Consider the following 21933-nt stretch of genomic DNA (forward strand, 5'->3'; position numbering starts at 1 on the left):
AAAATACTAGACTCGATCTCAAGTTTCAAGTTTTTCTAACACATATTCATATGCATTAGTAATGTGTTTGCTTAATAGTTTATAATTGATTTAGTATTTAATTGCATGAATAATTTCTTGTATTTTGTATGTGAGAAATATAACAATTAAACTCTAATTTTTCCAGTACAAACCATGTAATAAAGCAGCAAAAAACAGAAAAATATATAAATAAATTCACAACACCATAGGACAGGGAATGTTATCCGTACAAATCCATGTTCCAAAGAATACTTAGCATACTTCTTTTGGCATCGTGGACAATCACATAGAACATAGTCTTTATTTATTCAATTACTTTTGCCTAGTCAAGTACACCACCTTAATTATTTAGGCCAAGGACCAAGTCACGTCCACGATTCCTAAATCTTGGTTCAATCCCAAAACATTCCAAACAGCTGCAGAGCCATCAACAATGTTGTTTTTACACGGTGGTTGACCAGCATGCTCACTGTCACATCCATTTACCGAATCACACTCGTCCACCACTTTTGCCGTCACACTCCTCCCATTACTAGCCGTAATTCTTATCAACCTTCCACATCTCGACCCTTTATCATGTTGGAAAATTTAATAATATTATTATTATATTAAATTTATTAATTGAATAGAAATTAGAAAGTAGAGCCGTTTAGTAGAAAGATATGTCTATTTAAATGAAGTGTTACAACTTTTGACTCTTCATGAATAGTCACATACTTTTCTCAAATAGGTATCTCACATTCTATAAATAGGGAATCCCCTTATAATCATTGAGATAGCAATTATAACTTCTTTTTTTCCATTGTTTACATTCATATATATAGTGCATTAAATATTAGAGTCTTATTAAGTCCATATAAGAGGGTTTTCAACACAATCGTGGTTCATGGAGCCTAGTGATTTGGAGTGCTATTATTACAAGGACGTGGTCATTGTATCTTGGGAGACATGCGCCAATCAACCATGAGCACCGCAGTGGGGCGTAAACTTGTCTTAAGGACAAAGTGTCTAACACTTGCCTCGACCATATTTTCAGGTTTTTCTAATCCATTATGTTATGTTCGTTTAACATTAATTACTCATGTGCATGCATTACTTTAATATATAATTGCATAAATTATTTCTTGATTTTCCATGTGATTTAATATAGCAATTAGACCCTAATTTTTCCAACAATCTTAAGACAAGATTAGTTTGATTGGTATTTTTGTTTTGAGAATAATATGCTTCCGTGACAAAGTAAAGGTTGATCCTAATGGCATGAACTTTGTTTCAGATTTATTCTATCATGTTTTTGTCCTATAGATTAATTTTTGTGGTAGAATAGTCTGGTATGTAGTCTTGGTTTCTTGCAAAACTGTTTGTTTGTATTCTTGCCTAGTTGGTTACTTCTTTGCCGTGCATTAAGTTTCAGTTTGTAAAGTAAGTAATGCTTTGGGAGTGTTTTGTTTACGACTAACCTTATATATAATATATTTACGACTTCATGAATTCACAACTTTCAAATGATTGTCGATCGAGTGTTTGACAAATTAATTGACAGATTTCCAAGTGGTTGACATGCCAATCAGGAAACGATTACATACATTTACTTTGTATATTGTGAATTGTGAATTGTATAAGAATGTGTTGGAATGAATCCCTATACTTGATGGGTTGATTTTTTGTCTGGAAAAGAAATTCACTATATCTAACTTCATGAAAGGGTTCTCTGGAGAGCCTCCACTGACAAACATGACCCTTCCAAACTATAAGGAAACGGATCATTGATCCCAGTGAGATTTCAAGCAAATGCATAATAAATTTTGGATTTAGTTTGTCCAGAACAATCATGTATCTTCCAAAGTACACATGCAGATGCATAGACTATGACGAAAAGACATGATCACTTCGTATGGATCATTTGGCCCTTTTCCAAAGGGTAACCATTCCATCACCGTGATGGTGCCATTTCGGATTTTGAGTGGCAGTTTGGATTCTAATAAGTTTCATTTGTGTATATTTGGTTTTTTGAGTTTTGCTTATTTTATGCATGTATGTTGTCTCACGTTGCTATGAGTTTATCTAACTGAACATGGTTTTCTAACGTCTATATATCAATTTATATGTGGTTTTTCTTGTGCAAATGAAGCGTAATGCTTCTTGGTAGGATTGCGTTGACCTATTTTGATCTGATGCTTATTTCTTTGAAATTGTTTTGCATTTGTGTTTTGTTGAAATGATTATTTCAATTGTAGTAGCTTCTCTAACTAAAGGGACATATGGTGTGAAGAGAAAGGTCTATGGATTTGAACAAACGTATTATATATATGGGTTCCATTTTCCCGTTGTAAGTAACCCTAATAGACACATGAGTTTGAACAGACGTGTATTTTATATATATATATATATAGGATTGTATCTGTTCAAATTGAACAAGACTGTCTCTTCCAAAAGAAAGCACTCCGGCCAGGTTTTGTAATTAATATATACGGCTGATTCAGTGACTTTTGGTTCTTTACCAAAAGAGTGGCTGGTACCTTTTGGAAATTACAAGTTTGGTTCTCATTTTAAGAAGTGAAGTATCCAAACCGGATATCACGTTGTGATAAATTTCTGACTATGGTTCTTGTTTAATTTCAAGAAACAAAAGGTCTAAATACCTAGTTGAATGTGAATAGAGTGCTTCTCATAGAAAGGACTTGTGAGGCTTGAAAGCCTAGAAGTGAAGAATAGATAAAGAGAAAATATCTTCACCGGTTCCTACTTCTTAAGTATGATGAAGGAGTAATTGATAGCAATTGAAAAGCAACCACAATGTAACAGAATTGTGTGGGTGGCTTAGCTATTTTGAGAAATGGAATGTACTTAAAAAGAATTTAAAAGTAATTTGCTTCTAGAAAGAGATAACGATTACGCTTATAATTGAAGTTTTAAGGTATTGAAAGGTTGGAGATCTTCTAACAAATACCTTAAAATATGGGGGAATGTACCCGAGTATTAGCAAATTACTTTTTGAGTCCTAACATATGTTTTGAAGGACTTAACGTTGGAAAACAACTACTCTCGAATGAAGTATAATTTCATAAATGGAAGTGCGCACCATAAGTGATAGTCATCAACCTAGTGGATCCAATTAATTAAAGGTTTGATTAGAGAGTAAGTTGTATCATCGAGGGGAATGGGTTCAAAGCCTACATCTTAAGAATCGCCATAATGGCAACCCAACCTAGCTGACTGGGGATCCCAAGATCTAGGTTCAAAGGGACAACCGAATTGTGGATAATTCAATGGGAGCACTATGGAGATAATCTCCTACCCATGTCCTATGATGAAACAGTGCTATCTGCATCGTATTTAGGATAAGCTTTGCTTTTAATGATTCCTATACTTGGAAATAACAAGTGGAGTATTGCAGGATACTCTTAATGGGAAGTCACCTATCTTGAGTGAGGAATGGGGCCGTTCTTGTGAGAATTTTTTTAAGGGCTTAGTTCTCTAAAAGCACTCATGAGAAACCAAGAATTGTTCAGGGCCAAAATGAACACAATTGAGCAACCACGGGGTGTCTGGAAGGGTATTGTGTGATTATTATTGTCTTGGTTTACACAAACGGCTGAGCAGTTCAAGACATCGCGTTCACTAATTAGCCAAGTAAATATGATAGTAATTCACTACCGAAGGTTCAAAGTCAAAAGCCATTTATCCCGATGCAGTACTTTTCCTATTGAATTCTCTCTCTAGTGTATGCATTGTCATTTATGTGGAATTGAGTCAATTTCCATTCATGTGGGGGATTGTTGGAAAATTTAATAATATTATTATTATATTAAATTTATTAATTGAATGGAAATTAGAAAGTGGAGCCTTTTGGTAGAAAGATATGTCTACTTAAATGAAGTGTTGCAACTTTTGACTTTTCATGAATAGTCACATCCAAAGAGGTATCTCACATTCTATAAATAGGGAATCCCCTTATAATCACTGAGATAGCAATTATAACTTCTTCTTTTTTCCATTGTTTACATTCATATATATAGTGTATTAAATATTAGAGAGTCTTATTAAGTCCATATGAGAGGGTTTTCAACACAATCGTGATTCATGGAGCCTTGTGATTTAGAGTGCTACTATTACAAGGACGTGGTCATTGTATCTTGGGAGACATGCGTCGATCAACCATGAGCACCGTAGTGGGGCGTAAACTTGTATGAAGGACAAAGTATCTAACACTTGCCTCGACCATATTTTCAGGTTTTTCTAATCCATTATGTTATGTTCGTTTAACATTAATTACTCATGTGCATGCATTACTTTAATATATAATTGCATAAATTATTTCTTGATTTTCCATGTGATTTAATATAGCAATTAGACCCTAATTTTTCCAACATATCATACCACCCAGTGGAAAGTGCCACCACGCGCTCACTGTTCGGGTGGAATTTCCCATCACACTCTGAGGTGCCCCCGCCTTCACTGAAATCGTTAAGCGTGAGTTTGGCGCTCGTGGATGATGTCACTGGCGGCGAGCATTTGAATTGGGGGAAGGATTTGCCTTGCAATTGAGAGTTCCTGACGACTTACAACTGCCTCCTCCTCCGCCTCCACCGCATATGTGGGTTCCAACATCGGGGTCATCGTTGCACTTGCGGTTAATGCACGTGAGCTTGCCAGTACAGTCGTCGGGAGTTTTGCATGGGCCATTGCATGAAGAAATAGCCATTGATGGAAGAGGAAGGGAGATGATATTGATTAAGATGACGGAAAGAGAAATCAACATTAACCCTAAAGTACTCGCCATTCGAGTTAATCTGAAGTATTAAATAGCTGTTGGGGTAATCTGAGGACGCAGATTGGATGCGCTTATATAGTGAACTTCAGGTAAGGTATCCATTTACTCTTTAGCCGTACGTCTGAGAGGAATGTTTAGAATTTCAGTATAGTACTCGCCAATGAGTTTTGGATATACCTTGATACGTTCATAAAGAATATGACATAAACTTGTATACTTAATACGAGTACCTGTATATTTTATGAAAAACTTGTCTCTTGGGCCACGCATACATCTAATTAATATTAGGTAATGATATATATATATACACACACCCCACATCAGTTTGATGATTTGATCTAGTTATCGTACTTTGATACGTTCTTCTTGTGTGTATACAAACGAACAATATGAAAGGGATATGATATTGCATCAAGTCAAGTCCGGCCCTGAGTATTTAGGGGTCCTGTGCAAAACTTAGATGGAGGCCTTTCATTTTTTATTTTTTTTTTAATGTTATATTTCTTTTTCTTTTTTTTTCAATTTTTTCATCTATAAATCTAAAATATTAAAAGTTATTGCAAAAAAAATAAGTTGTTTGATCAACCAGGTTTTTTTCCTTACATTTAAAGGTCTTGAGTTCGATACACGTTGGATGCGTTTTTGTTATCTCCTTTTTTAAGTTTACTAATTTGCAAAAGCTTAAAATAGCCAAGCATTATCACAAGGATTTGAACCCCGCACATGGGCTATAAGGAAGAAGAGCTAAACCGCTAGCACTAGAACCACAGATAAGATTGTCTTTTGCTTCTAATCTATTTTATATACATTTGTATACATGTAATGAAAATTTGAGGGCCCTTCTAAATCGAGGACCCTATGCGGTGGCACCTTTTGCACACCCTCAGGGCCGGCTCTGCATCAAGTAGCTCCTAATTTAATCTAATGTTTATGTTTCCAATTGTATAAATATTTTGAATCTCCCTTTCCATATTGGATCACACATAGTTGTGGGTCTCCCAAGCATTTCATAAATATCGAATGCACACGCAATTTACATTAACTCTGATGATCTTAATTAATCATCTCTTATTTATCATGATTCAAATGGTTAGTTCTTATTGCATAAGTGGTTAGGTCAATTTGTCAAGGTGTCTTTTTAGCATTTAAATTCGAATTCCGTTCCTCATTTTAGTGTAGTTTAATTAGAACAGCATCCTGTCAAACAGTAAAATATTAGCCCTTATTGTAAAATGTTACCTATTTGACTTGCTAGCATCCATATAGATAGAGTTTACCTAGCTACTTACCTTGAGGGATGGATTTTCAAGTTTCAAGGGATTGAGGTCAAGTAAACAAGGAGTAAACTACAAAATATTAGATAGGTAGAGAGGATTAAAGGCATTTCATGAGAACCACAAAGGCATGTGAGAGGGATTCACAAATCATTACTTGGAATGAGTCATTTACGAATTCCTCATATATTTCTCATTCCTTCTTTCTAATATACTGTAATTCATTTCTTACTAACCTGTCTCAGTCCCTTGTACATACTAAAAAGTACTCATCGAAACTAAACATAGCCTAAGAGCTTGGAGAAGATTATTGCAACCACACAAAGGTATTGGTGAACAGATAACGATCCGAACTCCTATTATGTTTTGTACAATATTTTTGGTAGCTACAACAACGTGAGATGCAGGCTTACAATTAAATTGGTCTAACCCATTAACTTTTAGGATCTTTCTATTTTGAATACAAACGATATTCTACACTAATTTAGACTAAGAATGACATAAAGTGTTTGAACCCGAGACGCAGTAATCAAGACAATCCACTAATTGCTCCTTTTTTATATTTTGAATGCAAGTTTTTTAGGATGAAGTTAATTATTAATTCGATCCTTATTTGTGCAGTAGACTGCAGCCGCCAAGGACTAGCTTCAGATTATCAAGTAAACTAGTTGACAGCTCCATCAAATTATCATTCTTATAATTACTGTAATTTGAATTTTATGTCAAGACTGTTTCGATTGGATCATGTGTTATTCATCAGCAGAGTTAATAATTTTATAGTGTGTTAATATTTGTATCCTAGTCTGACTTTTAGAATCTACTTGTTGGTGAATGACAACAACCTATATATATTAACTCTCTTTTTTGTCAACCAATCATGCACCTATATAAACAGTGTTATATTCAATAAGATCACAATTAAAATTTTACTTAGCATGCATGCGAGGGAAATGGGACAACGAGAAAATTAAAAGCATGGACGGACCCATGTGACGGCTCCCTTGGGCTGTAGCCCAAGCCATTTAAAGGAAGCCAAGCCTAAAGTCATGCAATAGCCCACCTCAGCAATTAATTGAGGTTATGACCAATGTAAGTTTACAAAAGCAGGCTGAGTTCAAATTTTCTGCATTCATTTAGTATGTGATCTTTCTGTAATTTTTATTATTGATTGATACGTATTATATTTATGATTACAAAGTTAAAAATAATTAATTTTATTGATACGTGTCCATAATTTTTATTAATTCTATGTCATAAACTTAAAACGCGTCAATCAATGATAAATGCCACACACAAAATGGGTGTAGAAGTTTGAACTGACATTCAACATATAAAATACAAGATAGAAGATCAAGTCCCAAAGCTACCCATTAGACACCAGCTCCCTGATTCCCAGACTCCCAGACTCTACCTCCATCTCCGCAACACAAGCTCTCTCATCTTTTCTCTGTTTTTGAACTAGGAATTGTAAAGATGTTTATTATCATCATAATAAAGAAAACAAGAAAATGTAAAGGAAGAAGAAAAGATTTAAAATAAAAAATAAAAAATAAAAAAATAAAAAAAATAATGAAAATAGTTTGAAAACTTTGAGTTTTAACGATAAGGACAAAATAAGATAAAGTGAATAGTACTATGTTCGACTTTTTAGTGTAAAAATATGATTTTTCATTAAAGTAAACAGTACCGCGGGCTTTTCGTTAAAATTCCCTTAAAAAAAAGAGTTTGGGGATTAATTAGTATGCTTGGTTGACATTAAGTAGTTCATTTTTATTGTTTTGTATTTACTTATTATTATTTAATACTAGAAATACTTACGCTTCAACTCTTCAAGACTTACGCTATCTTACAAGACATAAAATGCATTGCTTAAACACCTGCACTTTAAAGCAATGGTTAAAATTAAATTAAAGCATTGATTTAATATTATTTACTTTGGCTGCTGAAAAATAAAAATTATATATCTTTATAGTATTGGATCCCCCTTCGAATAAAAATCTTGTCCCTCGTTAAAAGTCATTTACCACGAATAAAAGAGATCCTATTCTTTCGTTGTAACCAAAGAAACAAGTACAACCACGACAGACGTCAAACCGTAAAATGTATATCTATGAGTTCATTACATCCACAACCATCCAAACGGAAGAGAATGATATGTGTAGTCTTTTTTCTAATTTGAGTATAAATATTGGCATATCGATTAAATTACTCCTGTGTTCAATTTTTATGGTCTTGTTGAATTTACTTTTCTGTCTTGGCATGTAACTACTGTCTCTAAGGCCGGCCTAAGGGCTATACGTCAAATTATATGACGTATCATGCTCTATATACTAAAGTGATGGATATATGAATGCTCAAAGGCTTCAAATTAGGTTCTAGTTTTCTAACTTTATGCTGTCGCTTTTTTGGATTATTAGGCACCGAGCTCGAATATTAATTGAGTAAGAATTTTCCGCTCTTAGACTCTTAGTATGTAACTTATATATATTAGCGTAACGTTTCTCGCTGAAGATTTACCTATATTCATATTCCATTATACTAGTTCATGATGTGCCTGTAAAGTGTCTAAGCCTTATTTTTTACACACTTTAACTGTGTCTAAGTGGCAATAGACCCATACGCTTTGAAGCATTGTACATATACCCTATGCGCACACGTTTATAGTCCATTACACTAGTTTATAATGTGCCTATAAAGTATCTAAACCCTGTTTTGGATACACTTTAACTGTGTCTCAATGGCAATAGACACGTACGCTTTGAAGCCCCCTATACGTACCCCTTGCCAAAGACTCACACTTCATAGTCCATTACACTAGTTCATGATGTGCCTATAAAGTGTCTAAACCTTGTTTTGAACTAACTGTTTCTAAGTGGCAATAGACACATAACGCCTTGAAGTACTGTATACGTATGCATTGCCTGGTAATAAGTTTCTGTTCTGCATACAATCAAGATCTTTGCAGGCTTGCAGCGATGGCTTTGCCAATTTCCTTATTTCTCGTAAGCTTTAAATGAATCCTATAAAAAGAGTTCGCCGGTGCCAATTGCTTGATCATTTAGTCTATGTTAAACTTAAATAATATTGTGGGATCTTGCTTCTTCATCTGAATTTCATTGTTCAATTAGGGTATTTTCGCGATTTGATTTATTTTGTTTACTTTAGAGTTTTGGTTAGTTATTTAAGTTGATTTTTCGTATCTAACTAATAGAAAATTTTTGGTAAATTAAGGATATTTTGTCAAATCAACCCCTCTACTTAAACTGTGGTTTATTCAATTTAATGAAGATTTTTGCACAGAAGTACTAAAATGATTGACGGTGGACAATCTTAGGGATCAACATGAGAAGTTATGACAATCTCATAAACCATTTTGGCTACGAAGCCAATATTAAACTACTAATAGCTTGTTTTAAAGTATCTGGGCATTCCTTCTCATTTTCAATAATTGAGACCATATCCATGACTAAAGTACAAAAGTCGTCGATCAACTCGCACGCCTCCAGAATTTCTTTTCTTATCAGACATTCGATCCAATTACCAGCAGTAGCTGATTCTTGACCAAACTGCGTGATGGTATCAACAATCGTGTTCCTCGTGTTATCAATCTCCTGTTTGTTATTCGTTAATTGGGGTATCTTAATCGCCAACACCTTCCGCTCTGTTTTTTTCACATTTTGAGGAGTCGAAAAGCCGGAGTCTCAAGTTCTTCATGAGATTCATGTTGGAGGCTTTAAACTTGAAAGGCACGTAAGAGAACTTGTCACGGTGAGGTGTGAACTTATGAGGGTGGAGGAATATGAGTCAGTCTCTTTCTTGTGCAGTTATGTGCAACCTATCTAAGCTGCCTATATGCTTTTAAACACTATAATTAAAATTTTAGTTATCAAGATGAAAAATTATTCTGGTTTCATCTTAAATTCATATGAGCATCTACAATGGACTCCCTAAATGAGCTTCTAATCAAATTATACGGAGAAGTTAGAATATTTCATCTCCAATCACACTATTTATTAAAGAAAGCGAGAAAGGACCTCCTAACATTGAATAAAAGAGTATGTTTGGAGTTATAATAACTTGCTAGCCCTTTTAGCTAAAATTTGACCTGAAAATAGAGAACATCATTAGAGATGCTATGATGAACAGCTTGCTTTGCTTTTTTATTTGGGACTATGTGTCATGTTTTTGGCAATGCCATATGAGAATAACTTGTATGTTTGTCACAACATTTAACTATTATGACCAGTTTAGGTCGTGCCACTTGGTATTCAAAAGCTCAACATGGACGGGTAGTCTCTTAAACGGTCTTCTTATTCACAAAGGATTATGTTTTCCTCGCAATGCATTCACGAAGTCCCCATATATGCATCTATTTGTAGAAAGATTCTTCAGTGTGACCAAAACATGGGATGGTACATCAAGTGTCATTCTACAAATGGTGGGATATGTGTGTTAAAAACTTAAAAACTTAAAAAATAAAATTTTCCACCACTTGCATAAAAACACGTAATGTATCATCTGTGTTTCGATCATAATGAAAAAATTCTTCTATTTGTAGTCAACAGTAAAGGACAATATTCATAGCGTGTTTACCAACCAGGTTGGAATGAAATGAAAGGAAATCATTCCTGATTGAAAGGATTCCAATGTTTACTATGCATTTGGGAATAAAAATTTATGCGGGGTCCACTCAAAATCAGCAATCCAATTCCTGATATTCCCATAATCAGACTACTGAACAATAGCTAGTATTTGAATTCCAGGACAAAGCCTTCGTCCAGAATCAAGTTTTTCTACCCAAAAGACCCTTATCTTCTCCTCCTTCAACCTGCTTCTGTCCCTCTATTTCTGATCTTGGACCAGCAAAACTTCCCCAATGCCACTGCCATCACAGACTGGGATCGTCGTTGGACCAGACTCCGACTGGCAAGACTTCCACAATAGGTAATTATTGCGCTTCAGTTTGATCTGAACCATGTTGCCAATGTTTATTGAAGCAAAGTTAGGGTTTGACGGAAATGAATTTGGAGCAAAAACTTCAGGCCGCACTGGAGAAGATGAATGGGATGCAGATTTCGCATGGAATTTGAGAGAGAAGACCTAAAATAATGAAAGGGAAGCAAAGATTCATGATGAATTCACATAAATCGCAGGATCTGTGAAGCAAAAGCCCAGAGCGCTGTCGTAATCTTCGTTTTGCTGGAGAACAATTTATATTGATTTTCTTTTATGGTAAATAGTATGCGGTGTGAGGCACACAAGTTTGAGTAGTTTAATTAAATTAAGGGATAACTTGATATAGATCCAATTTTGTGAGCCATTAGTAGAATTAGTCCACTTCATTGAAATAGGTCCAATAATTGAGATTCCATGTATGTTTATTTGTGGTTTGTACCATATTTGCCCTTTAGGCTTACAAATTGTAGTAAATACACAAAATTTCTTAATTATAAGATAATTTGTGGTTTAACTAATCCCTTAATTGTAGGAGTAGTTATAGCCATATAATCACCTCAACTCCCAGTCCGTTTCATCCCTCCTTTTTTCCTTCTTCCAAACAATTCCCTTTATCAATCCTCCTCTTTTTTGTCTCTTCTTTTCATGGGTGATATTTTTGTATTCTTTCCTCCAAATTCGTTCCTTTAATAGAGGTATATTATATCATATTTACATTTTTATGTTCCGCCATGTAGGTTCCCAGCATTTTTCTTCCAATACAATAGGTAGTTTATTTTTGTTTTGCAGGTAGATTATATCTGCTTTGTAGGTATAAAGCATTTTCTTCCTATACAATAGGTAGGTAGTTACTAGATTATATCGGTTTTGTTTTCTTCATAAATAGTAGGTAGTTACTAGATAATATTTTAGTTTGAGTATTTAAATATTCAAAATTTAAAAACTGAATAAATAATAAAAAAATTGAAGAATTTAAATATTTTTATCTAAATGGGCAAAATTGATATCAAAATATGTAATTGGATAACAGGACTTGGTCCCAAAAACTACCTAAGTTTTTGGACCTAGATCCAAAAGCCCCTTTAATTAATAAATATTTCTTAATTTTTTTAGGGTAAATAATTGTATTTGTTTATATACAAGGGTATTTTAGTAATCAAATTGCTTTTGATTCTGATTCAAGTAAATTAGTAAACAGCTATTCTAAAATATACATCATTCTCAATCTGATTTTAGACAGTTTAGTAAACATCTTCAACAGGAATCTAATTCTAATGTCATCTCGATTCAATTCCTCTCAAATTGATTACGGATTAGTAAACGCACCCTTAATTACTACGAACAACTTATATCGTGTCCTTAGGTAGCCACAAGATACTCAGAGCTTCTTCATATTGACGTCAATTTTGATGTGCATATATAGCTCATGATCTCGTCAATACTTTAACTAGCAATATGATATTTAGGTCAGTCTGGTTAAACTCCAACCAGTTTTTGCTTTTTCCTTCCACCCTCACCCTTTGCCTCTGCTCTCATTAGGCAAACTACATTTGTCGGTGTTCTATATTTGAATGACTGTCTGTTGTTGACATAAAGTCTTACAACATATTAACGATTAATAATCGCTCATGAGAGCACAAAGAATTGGTTGTAGCAATAATCGTTTCGCTACTTTCTATGAAGCTAAGTCAGGGTAGGCGCAAGTCGAGTCATGTCTATTTTTGGTAGATCCGAATTCGACTTCCCAAGCTGGTTTGGGTTTATATTTTATTAGTAGAACCAGCTCATTTGGATCCGTTTGATACGGTCTAGTTTCTACGGGTCAAATGGATCCGTTTTCAATCATATGTCGTATAACAAAACAACAATATAAAACAATCTTTATGTGTTCCTACTACGAAAGAATTACTTCTAACAAAACCAATACCAACAAATGTTATAAAAAGATTCTTAAGACTCTTTGTTTGAAGAAGTTTGATCGTTGTTTTACTTCTTAGGATTGGACATAAATAAAATTATCAATCATATGTTTCATTGTGAACTACTAATAAAATGAACTCTTAAACGGTCAGGGCCGACTTACACACACATAAGAAATATGAACTCGGCTTTGGACTCAGTTTTACACAAGTTGGATCCAACTTAGACAGTTTTAAAAATTAAAAAAGAATCAGATAGTTTTATATCGGGCCAAATAATACTGTCCGAATTCACGAGTCCAAAGACCCATATGCCCATCCCTAGCCTCTGCCTTTCCCTCTTCTTAACATTAACTTGGACTTTGACCTTGCTCTTTGTTCTTTCCTGACTTGTCTTTTGTACTGCATTGGCCTTGCCTTTACCCCTTGTCTTCTTCATCACTACCGTACTCACTACCGCCATTAGCAATAGACTTTGCATCATAATTGTTGTCTCCGTCATCACCGTCATCATTCGTGCTCTTGGGAGCAAATAAAAGGGCACCCCGGGTGTGCTCAAACGACAAACTTTCCCGAGGATATTCATTGAACACCATCAAATTATCGGCTAGATGCAAGTAAAGGTCATTTACCTTTACGCTTGGATCAATCCCCAAAATCACAAAATGTAGCATGAATAAAAGTCCTAATTGCAGCAAATCATATCGTGGTATTTATTGAATGCTTTATTCAGTAATTGTCCAGACACCATGAATACTTCTAAGAAAGTACTTCTTCAGTTACAAAAATCGCAATTATTTGGCACTCTTATGTCCGGCACTCTGTCATGTACATTGCAGCTCGGTAATCAGAGCAAAATCATGTTCGGTAAAATTTGCAACATTGCCCTCGCCAATAACATTGCTCAGACCAGTGATGTAACATACCACCTTATTTGCTACTCAACGGAAGATCATTGCATGGACAATTTGACAACTAAAACTTAAACTACTCAAATCCAATAAGTGGCCGAAGCATGTCTCTCGGAACTTATTTATGTAAGTCCTTCAAACATGTATCCAACTTTGAATTGTTGTTAATCCGTGCCTAATAAGCCTTAGACTCAGGTCGTAAAGCTCTATTTTCGTTGCCATATCCTGATTATAAATTTCATAATTATCACTAACTTTAGATTCTTCAAATAGAGTAAACCCTAACAACATTGAACATGATATTGGACATTGACAATTTTACCATTTGAATAAGCTAAAACGCTTACATGAACTTTTTTATTTATGGACCCCAACTTGAGCGGAGAGATGGCAAAAGATTCTTGGACCTCAACTTGAGCAAAGAATGGCACGAAAAAACCACAAGTGTCGCCTCGAGACCAATTTTAGTGTCTAGGGTTTAGATTTTCAGTGGAATATGATATTTCCGGGGAAGAAGATGAACATGGTGCAACGGATTGGTAAGATCTATGGTGCGATGTTCAGCTCATTTTTTACCTGTAGATTGTTCTCCATAATCCAACTTTGTTGTTTTGCTTTTCGTTATTTTGAGTATTTTCTAGGTCGGATTTGGGTTGATCCGTCGCAAAATGAGAACCATCCGTGTAAAATGGGAAAAATCTCTACAACAAGCACGTGAGACCCATTTGATTCAAAGCTGTTTATTTTCGATCGTGCAGCTAGCGTTTGCCCGTGTGGCAGTGCACATAAGCTGAGCATTTGGCCATGCGCATAAGAGATTTTGCCGGAGGAATATATAGAGATTTAAAGAGTTGAATCAGGAAAAGCCCAAATCCTCAATTAAATAGAAATCCTCAATTAAATAGTAAGCGGATGCGAAGCTTTCTTGGCCCCAAAACTAATTTGAGCTCGAATGAAGAGAAGAAAATTTTGGGTTGTGCTAGTTGCGTGTCCAAGTATGAATCCTGAGTAAAACTAAACTCAACGATGAGATGATAAGAGTCGAAACAAAATAACCAAGATTTAGTTTCACCCCGCCTCTTCTTAGCAAACCTATCTATTACATAAAAGTGAAAACAAAATAATCAAGAATTGCTTGTTTTTTTTTGTGCATATGTAATTAGCTAGGCATACATAGTTAGAGACCTTTTGTTTCTTTTCCGACCTTAAAATCTCCTACATTAACGACAAGAATAAACTCGTACGTGGTGGATCTTCATGGTGGATAGAATCTTCTTCTTCAACTTATTGCATGTCGGATTCAAACGTTCTTACTGTTGGAGAATACGATTTCACAGTAGTCATATAACAAAATAATATACGATTAATGGATAAGAGTTTTCACTTCTAATAGTAATGGATAATTAAGTTAAGACAATATTAGTAATACTTGTGGTGTACTTGCGTGAGCCTACTAAGTTGATCACCTTATCTCCTCAACTTCTCATAATTTAAATAAATTTCGTGGAAATTATCTTATTATTTATCAAAAAAAAAGACTAGAATAAACTCACACTGTTGTGAACAATTACGGCCAACTTTAATTTCACCCAACCTCACTTTTTAATTTTTTATAGTGCCCCGCAATCATGCACTTGGGTAACTTTGTCACCATGGTAAACTCAAGAGTTAAAAGTAGGCACAAAAGGCCAATGCACACTTATTTTTTATCATGCGTGCATTTACCCAATTTAGCAAAACGATTCATCCTTTTCGGATGTACAACAATCACACGGTTCACACCTACACATACACAGGGCCTAAGCCTTTCCAAACATAGTGTTTCTTTCCTCTTTAATTATTTTTCAGTGTTTCCTTGATTTTATGTTTTTTTGCTACAATATCACATGCCCTAGGGTCCCTCCTCCTCACTCGATAGTACCCTTTTTCCCTTTAAAGAGACTAATGATGTATTTTGATGTGATTTTTTTCTTGGTTTTTGCATTGCCTTCCCCACCACCCCGCGCCCCCCTTCCTCCTTCTCTCCCTCCCTCCCTCCTGTGCTTTTCTACAACCATATACGAATAGGAACATAGATTTTCTAATTTAGAGATGTCCCACTGCTCTCTCTCTCTCTCTCTCTCACATGTATCGAATAGATGGATGCTTTCAAATATTATCAAGCACATGAATGGTCAGTGTGACATGGGAATCATTCATCCTTGCATTTATGAATTTTCATCTTCTCCTTGCTTCTTAGGTATAGAGTTTCTTGGCAAGTGACCATGGCCGATGTCACATCGTACCTAAAACTTTTAATGAGGGCTACCACCTAGCAAACTACTTATTATGTGTTTTGGTGTGACATATTATTTTTTTTCTGCCAATTTGTTAATTTGAGAATATAGTGACTGAATATCTCATGTTAAAGAATTTAACTGAATTTGGTGTCTCATTCACATGGATTTTTTGTCACACGAGAAAAAATTGTTATGAAATGTCTAGGGCCAATTTTCTGATGGATCAGATCAAAACCAAGTTTTCAATTTGAATCCAAATCATTTCATAATATAACTTTTTACCCACAGTTTCAAAATATGTGAATTTTTATATGAAGCTGATCTTGTCTCGGAATTTTGGATGAATGCAGCAATTCAATGCGTGTGTGTTTTTTTGGGTAATGTATTTGTGTATATTTTTAATTAATTTCGTTGTATATAAGTATGTTAATGAGTTTATAGCCTTACAAAGAATGCAATGAAATTATAAAATTCGATTTTATTTTTTCACAAACAACAACGTTAGGGGGTTAAATTGTTAATTAATAGGAAAAAAAAGGATCGAGAGAGATCAGTATGAACATGATTGTTTTCCGCCACTGCAAATATAAAACTTTGATTTTAAATATAATAATAAATTCAGAATGCATTGAAAATTTTGCGTTGGAATAAGTTTGTAAAACTTCAACTAAAATTGGATCAGAATTTCAAATTTTTAGAAAATCTAGATATATTCTAATTGTGATCCAACTCTTCGAAAATGTTCGATTTTGGAAATTTTCAAATTGGGAATGGAAGTTTGTTGGTTGAATTGGATTCTCCAATCCAACTTGCATCCCCAAAAATGTTATGTTCAATTTATGAACTGTAATAAAGAATTATATGCTACCTCATAATTATCTATTTTATCACGTGATGTATTGTTTGGACCCAATTTGCACACTCTTAGCCTATGTACTCTAAATTTTTGGATGAGAGAAACATTAAAGATCAGGAATGGTTTCCAAATAAAGGTTGAATCAATTGCATAATCCATCTAGGTTCATATTTCTAGTCAAAGACAATGAGGCTTGGCGGCAATAGAGTTTCAGCCGAGAATAATTTCGAGTATATTTAAAGAATATGCTGAAGAATTGGAACATTATCAAAATTATACCACTAGGTAGACTTGATCATCACAGAATCCACTCATATAAATAGAAGAGCTTCTACAACGAGAAAATCCTCCTTCAACTCAACAAAAAACTCAAGCGCTCTACGTGAAAACTCTTACTCTATGCGAAACCCCTCTCACGCCTCTGAGAAAAACACTAAGCATCCTTGTTAATGCTCAAAACTTGTAGCTTAACAAATTAAAACAGTAAGCCATTGGTGGGGTTGGGATAGAAACTAAAATGACAAGGACGCAAGGTATATAAGTGGTTCACCCTGCAAAACTGGCTACATTCAATATGTTGCTCAAATTTTATTGATTTCAAGACTACAAATAGCGTCTGGTTTAACATAAGAACTCTTTCTAGAAGGCTTCTTGGTTTCTTCACATTGCTTTGGAGGTTGGCGAAAGCTACTTTGCCTTATTTCTGATTTGTGCACTTGTGGAGAAGATGTATGCTTTTTGTGCAGTTTCTTCGGAATGACATGAGTCCATCCTTCAATTTCACTTGACTTGAAGCATGCCCCCAACGGTCGAGGTGAAGACTTTGAGTCGAAAAAGCCAGAAGTGACGTCTTTCTTAGGGATTTCATCTTCAGTGCCATCCTCTTAGGTTTGAAAACATGAAGATTTTCCAGTGTAGACGATGATGCACCTCCTTACCTTCAGTGGTCCTTTTGTGTTGACCTCCAAGGTTGTTTGGCGCTTCATCCTTGAAGGAATCGAGCTTCGAACGTCGTCTTTTCATGCTAGACCGTCGAGCTTTTCTTCCTTTGGCGTTGTCATCCTCTTTCTAGAAGGCTTCTTGGTTTCTTCAAGTTTTTCCAAAGCCGATCATTGGGGAGGAAAGCTAGCCTTGCTGCTTTGTTTCTTAGGTTTTGACAACCCTTCAAAAACAGAGCTTTGGGGTGTTGGTGTGTTAAGTCGTTTGAACACGGAAGTTCGGTCTTACCCACCAATGCGATCAAGTGCTGAAATTCTGGATTTTGAATGATTCAGCCTATCGAAGACTGACACTCGAATGGGAGGTTTAGGCTCCTCTTGATTTTGTTCAATGCTCACGCTGATGTGTTGAGTGCTAGCGTTCTTCGCTTTGCTTGAAATCTTCACAGGTGCATTTGGTGTGAAGCCAACTCCAGCTTTGTTGTTGTCAACTCCGTAATCATGGTCCTTCAACTTCTTTTGAGTCTCGGTGAGGTCACGATCTTTGTCGTTAACGGTGTTTGAAACCTTCTTTCCAAGATTTGAAGAGGAAGCAAAGTCATGCCCAGCCTTCGACATAAGTTCGTAGGCATTTGGGTTAAAGCCTTCTTCGATCCTCTTAATTGGAAAAGAGCTTGGTTTCACTTTGACGCCATGCTACGCCTCCAAACGGTTGATGAGTCCGGCAGTTTGCAAGTTTTTCTCCTCCGCAGTCTTTATCAGCCTTGCAATTGTTTCCTTCATCTAAACCAACTGTTTTTCAATGGAGGTAGCACCGATGGTCATGACTTGTTCTTTGTTTGAAGCCATGGACTGTGTTTGAATATCTTGAACGGAGACAGAAATGAGAGGTAGAGAATGTCCCACTGGACGTGCCAAATTTGTGAACATGGAAATTTCTGACGACGAACGAGACAAGAACACGTGTACAAAAATAATATTTTGTATTAATGATTTTGGGGTTACAATCTCTTTGTAATTTGGTCCTCTGATTCGATCTCTGTAAGATGTTGGTTTGTTGATGTGTTGTTGATCCAAGGGCTGTCGAGGCTTGATCTTGAATGAACAGTTCGAAGTTTCTTCAAGGGTCATCGAGGCTTGATCTTGAAGAACAGGGATGAACAGATCGTCGAGGGTTTTTGGGCTTGATCTTGAAGTTGTTGATCTGAAGGGCCGTTGGGGCTTGATCTTAGGATGAACAGGTGGGAGCTTCTTCAAGGGCCGTCAGGCTTGATCTTGAAGGTTGATGGATGAGCGGATCTTCAAGGGCTTTTGGGCTTGATCTTGAAGAACGGTTGGATGTGTAGATTTGTTGATGTTGTTGATCCAAATGGTCGTTGGGGCTTGATCTTGGGATGAACGGATGATGAACGATGAACACTTTCTTCAAGGGCCGTTGGGGCTTGATCATGAAGAATGGTTGTGCGGATTTCTTCAAGGGCTTTTGGGCCTGATCTTGAAGGTTGATGGATGAGCAGATCTTCAAAGGCTTTTGGGCTTGATCTTGAAGAATGGTTGGATGTATGGATTTGTTGATGTTGTTGATCCAAAGGGCCGTTGAGGCTTGATCTTGGGATGAACGGATGATGAACGATGAACACTTTCTTCAAGGGCCGCTGGGGCTTGATCTTGAGTTGATGGAAGTTCTTCAAGGGCCGTCGGGGATGATCTTGAAGGTTGATGGATGAGCGGATTTTCAAGGGCTTTTGGGCTTGATCTTGAAGAACGGTTGGATGTGTGGATTTGTTGATGTTGTTGATCCAAAGGGTTGTTGGGGCTTGATCTTGGGATGAACGGATGAACACTTTCTTCAAGCGCTTTTGGGCTTGATCTTGAATAATAGATGTGTGAATTTGTTTGTTGATCCAAGGGCCGTCAGGGCTTGATCTTGGATGAACAGTTGTTGAACGGATCTTCAAATGCCTTCGAGGCTTAATCTTGAAGAACAGTTGTTTGTTGATCCAAGGGCCGTCGGGGCTTGATCTTGGATGAATGGATCTTCAAGGGCATTCGGGGCTTGATCTTGGATGAACGATTGCCTCAAGGATTTGACGAAGAACGTAGAGTGCTTTCTCCATTCTTCGGGATTCTTGGGAATTTGGGGGTTGGATGCTTGAGAGCTTTAGAGTTTCAAAGCTTCAAGGATTTTGGATGTGTGGGGAGTATTCTCTTCCATTGTGGAAGTAGAGAAATGTATTTGTGAATTGGTTGATTTTAGGATCCTTGATACCTTGATGGAGAAGCCTATTTATAGGCTTTGAGAATGAATCACCACTACGAATTTTCTTAGTGAAGTAAGTGGATGATGTAGGTGAAGTGAGTGGAGGTTGTTGGTGAAGTAAGTGGATGTTGGAGGTGAAGTAAGTGGATGATGTAGGTGAAATGAGTGGAGGTTGTAGGTGAAGTAAGTGAATGATATAGGTGAAATGAGTGGAGGTTGTAATTTTAATGCATTGGTCAACATTTATTTTACTGAAATTTTGATGTCTACAATTTTACAGTAAGTTTTTTTAGTAGTTTAAAATTATTAAATTTTTTTTTTAACGTGTCAAAACAGGTTACCCTTGTGTAAACTTGTTAAGGACTCATTATTAACAGATTCTTATAGTGTGACACGATAACTACCCGATTAGTTATCGTGTTGATTTGAAACTTGTTATTTTCGTGTTGTGTTAACGTTCTTGTAAGAAATTGCCTAGTCTACTTTACACAGATAACTGCTAATGTTTATGCGTCAATCCTACTCATCCTTGTCTAACTAATTCATCACATCATAACGGAAAAGAGATCTTCTCCGGATCTCTTCCATCAAGACCACCGGACCAAGTAATCCGGACCCTTGAAATTTGATCCAACGGCTAAATGTATTATAACTTTTAAATGAGCCCATGTTTCTAACCGTTGGATCAAATTTTAAGGGTCTGTATCATTTAATCTGGTGACCTTGGTGGAAGAGATCTGAAGATGATCATTTTCCCATCATAACAACTATATCTAACATAAACCAATGAACAAGTGGCCCATGTAAATTTGATTATAATGGTTACTACGCACGCATGTGAGTCAGATTCTCAAGTTCGACTCTTATACATGACAAATTTGGTATTAAATTATTATTATAACTAAAACATTGCACATCTTCAACCCTTTTCGTTTACCAAGAGGATCTTCGTCGGATCCTCCAATCACATACGTTCATCATATATCGTGCGGTCAAAAATCATTGTAAATTTTTTTATTTAAAATTGAGTATAAACAGTATTTGATAAAAACTGACAGCACGATGTACGATGAACGGATGTGATTGGAGAATCCTTGGGATCCTCACAAAGAGAATCTAGCGAGGATCCTCTCTCTTTCGTTTAAATATATGATTGTATAAAAAATTATATTTTTTTTTACTTTTATAATTTAGAAACATAATATTTTTTATATTTTAAAATTCCTAACTTTGATTTCACATTATTGATTTTACTTATGTACAAAATTGGTACTTCGGAAAGCATTCTACAAACCTTGTTCATTATTTGCACACTTTACATCCCCTAAACTGTAGACCGAAAACATTTTTGCCCAAGAAAAACCTATATCTTTAATTTTAAAAAGGAAAAGTTCCTAGCGAGTGTTGAAGATATATACACTACACTACACGATGTATAAGTGTCTTCTTCACTCTTCCAGTGGGAGACAAAACTTTTAAGTGGGGAGGAGGGAGGCGTGAAAACAGTCATGTGATTGGCTAATTTCAAACATGATTACACTTTATATCCAATGCTGCAAAGCTATGAAAAGATGGAGACCCCGTAAAACGAACTCATTAATAACTAGAGGAAACTCGATGATCTCTCGGAATATGGAGAGTGAAGTAATACAGCACTATTTCAAAAAGAAAAAAGAAGAAGAAGCAGCAGCAGAAGATAGACCAATGTAGCATGGAATGCAAGGTAGGATTTCTGTAGCTTTCAA

At 35.7% G+C, this 21933-nt stretch overlaps 1 pseudogene; it reads right to left on the reverse strand.

The window, feature by feature from the left end:
- Nucleotides 1-369: 369 nt before the first annotated feature.
- LOC137743862 (kiwellin-like) lies at nt 370-4804 on the reverse strand (annotated as a pseudogene).
- Nucleotides 4805-21933: the final 17129 nt, after the last annotated feature.

Source organism: Pyrus communis, chromosome 8, assembly GCF_963583255.1.
Source record: "Pyrus communis chromosome 8, drPyrComm1.1, whole genome shotgun sequence".
NCBI classification, from domain to species: Eukaryota; Viridiplantae; Streptophyta; class Magnoliopsida; order Rosales; family Rosaceae; genus Pyrus; species Pyrus communis.